This window comes from Camellia sinensis, chromosome 4 (genome assembly GCF_055761805.1).
Source record: "Camellia sinensis isolate YWXY chromosome 4, ASM5576180v1, whole genome shotgun sequence".
NCBI classification, from domain to species: domain Eukaryota; kingdom Viridiplantae; phylum Streptophyta; class Magnoliopsida; order Ericales; family Theaceae; genus Camellia; species Camellia sinensis.
Window position 1 is genome coordinate 156656228 of NC_138964.1, and position 3278 is coordinate 156659505.

The 3278-nt window shown below is 34.9% G+C and overlaps 1 pseudogene across 1 annotated transcript; it reads right to left on the reverse strand.

Moving 5' to 3' along the window:
- Window positions 1-208: 208 nt before the first annotated feature.
- LOC145824156 (UDP-glycosyltransferase 83A1 pseudogene) lies at window positions 209-1746 on the reverse strand (annotated as a pseudogene). The gene is made up of 2 exons (XR_014365933.1): window positions 1370-1746; window positions 209-680 (listed from the first exon to the last, which is right to left on the reverse strand). The product of XR_014365933.1 is annotated as a UDP-glycosyltransferase 83A1 pseudogene (transcript).
- Window positions 1747-3278: the final 1532 nt, after the last annotated feature.

Sequence of the window (3278 nt, forward strand, 5' to 3'; positions counted from 1 at the left end):
ACACTTAATTAAATGGGTTTAAATTTATATTAACGTTCATACCTAACATGAAAAATTAAAACAAAAATGGCAAATTAAAACTAGAACATATAAATAAATCACAAAAACCAACCACGATATGATCCGCTGATGATTTATTTATGTGTTCGCCACATTTTTATCCTTCATCACACACAATATTATTGAAGAACTAGTTGCAACATCCTCTTCATTGTTTTAGATGTTGGACAAACCTCTCAAAATTCTTACAAGAAGATCCACCTTTCTCAATGCTCTTTTTGGCAATTTCCTTCAACTTCAAAGCGTTCACTTTTATATCATCATTAGAGAGCAAATTCTCAATCTAGTTCTTGATTTCATGCCTTGATACAATCTTATTTTCATCGTGTTCCAAACTTAAACCAACTTTCCAGGAATCACAAATATAGATTCTGTTATGGAATTGGTCCCCATCATAAGGCCAACACAGAAATGGTACCCCATTGCTCACACCCTCCATGGTTGAGTTCCAACCACAATGTGTAAAGAAACAAGCAATCGCAGGGTGACTTAACACCACCTCTTGAGGTGCCCATTCAACAATCTTCCCCCGCCGACAACTTTCTTTGCAAACCCATCAGGGTATTCAGTGAATGATCGGTTTGTGATGCCTGGTCGAACAGTCCACAAGAATGGTCGGCCTGCAAGGTTGTAAAATGAATTAATTTACTAGAGTCTGACTCGTGTGGGCTCATTAAAAATTCACTCAGCCTGTTTGGTTTCTAAAATTCATTTTCTTTTCTTTTCTTTTTCTTTTTTTTTAAATAGAAACTAGTTTGACAAAAATGAAAAATTAATTTTTTTTCTCCAAAATTTTAAAATTTATTTTCTCCCAAAAAAGAGAAGAAAAAAAAAACACACATGAAAAATGATTGGGTTTTTTATTATTATTATTCTTTTATTAGTCTTTAGTTTTTTTTGAAAAAAATAGAAAACAAAATTGCACCAAACACTTTAACACATACTTTCAAAATTAAAAAAAAAAAATAAAAGTAAAATTATAAGCAATTCCAACAAACTTCACCAAATAAGGTTGGGGGTTGTTCAGTGTAAACTTATGAAGTTGCTTAATTTATGAGACAAAAATAGTTTAAATAAACTAATTGTTAGAAAATAAAGAGATGTGATTTTAGCTTCTGCTCTCTAATTGATTATCAACCTTCAATTTGCTAAAAATTATACCAAACAAACATATTAGCTTTGATTAAAACTCGTTTGAGATCGACTTGAAGGGCAAACAAATCAAGTTTAAACACAACTTGAAATTTATCAAGTTTTCAAGTCAAACTTGAACAATCCACTATTCAACTTGCCTTGTTTACAGCCTTACCCGCGAGTTCAAGACCGAGGGCTAATTCATGGAACTGGTGCTGGCTGAAGACCGTTAAGCTGCCAAAAGCAACATAAACAACTGAACCTGCAGGTTGTTCATCGAGCCACCTCAAACAAGTCAAATCCTGGAGCCTAAAGCTTCCGCTAGAACGCCTCAAATGATCGCTTGCAAGCAACGGTCCAACAGGCAAGATGTTGGGAAGCAACCGACAAACCGACAAGTTCATAGATTGTGTTGCAGAGAAACCATTCAGAATGTTCTAAAGTTTGTTTGATGGTTAGAGCAAATTCAAAGGAAACCTTTTGTGTTATGGGGTCAGCGAAGTAGTTCCAACCCAACTCAGTGGTGGCAAAGGCAGGAATGTCCTTGGACACATTAATGAGCTCATGTCTCATAGTAGCTCCTGCAGAGAAAATATTTCAATATACCAATAATGCTACAAACATAGATGAATGCTTTGAATTTTGAGGCGACCTTCTTGGTGCTGAATTATTGATGCTTTGTAAACTGACTTCATTGTATCATTTTCATACATCAATAATATCTCTCTTTTTGCCGATTTTAAAAAATAGATGAATGCAGTGTTGTCAGCATTATATTTGCAGATTAGGTTTAACTGCTACAATTGAAAAGTAAGGGAGCAAAGTAGAATTAAATGTAAAGTGCAGGGGTTTAAAGTGTAATTTACTTAATTTAACCCGATTAATATAAAGAAAGTGAATTGTTTTGAATGAGTGATTTCTTCTTCTTACCATTCATATCAATAACCCCTGATTCAATAAGCTTTGGAATGTGAGGAAGCAAGGGTAAACCCCTTGTTCCCCCTGGCCACATTGCAGCTTGCTCAATTCCCATCTCTCTCGCAACCTCCAATATCCAGCCAAGGGTTGGATCTGCTATGACACACCTAATCTTCTCTGAATGCCCAATCTTTTCAATCAAGTCCTTCAAATGACCGGGCATGACTCTCTGAATATTCTCCAACAGTTTAAGGGCGTCCTTCCGATGATCATCATCATCAGGTCCCAATCCGTCAGGAATCAAAACTAGTCTAACCTGGTTTTATTTTTCTTCTTCATCCTTGTGATCCAGCATAGCAGCCATAATCTTGGCATGTGTGAACTGTGTGTTAATAAATGTGACTTTGATACCATAATCAACTATTTTGTGTGACAACTTCTAGAGAGGTGTGACATGCCCTTGTGCCGGGTATGGCACAACCATTACATGTGCTTGCTTGCCCATCATGGATACCAAGGCTTGTCGTCAACGTCCCTGGTGGAGTGATTTTGAGTCCCAAAAATAAGCTTCTTTAGTAATGGTGTGGATTCAAGTCACACAAACAATCTCTCTAGTAATAAGGAGCTTTAGGCCTCGTTTGGCAAGTGCCTCTTTTAGTTAAAAAGTTATTAAAAAAAATTAAAAAGCCAAAAATTCATATCAAAAAGTCAAAAATTCTCTTTTCTTTCTACTTTTTGTACATCTTTTTGTAAAAAGTCAAAAAGTCATCCCAAACATACTAGTTTTTTTTACATCACATTTTAGTCAAAAAGTAAAAAAATTACTAAAAAAAGCCTGTTCCCCAATGAAGCCTTAGTCGCTTTTTTTTGACAACGTTTAGATTTATGAATTGGTGTTGTTTCTCTTTTGGATGGGGCACTAATACTTACGCTTAAGCTTTTTGTTAAACAAAAATTAATAGGGATTACGATGTACCTCTTGTATAAAATCATCCACAGAAAATTGTCTTGCTTAATTTCGAGTCCTCCACACATGCAAATATTATACCAATTCTTCAATAGTAAGGGGTTGTTTGGGACATTCTAAATAAGTTTACTTTTTATCTTTTTAGATTAAAAATTTGAGGTTGAAAATATGGATGCTTTGGTTAATTTTTTGACTTTTT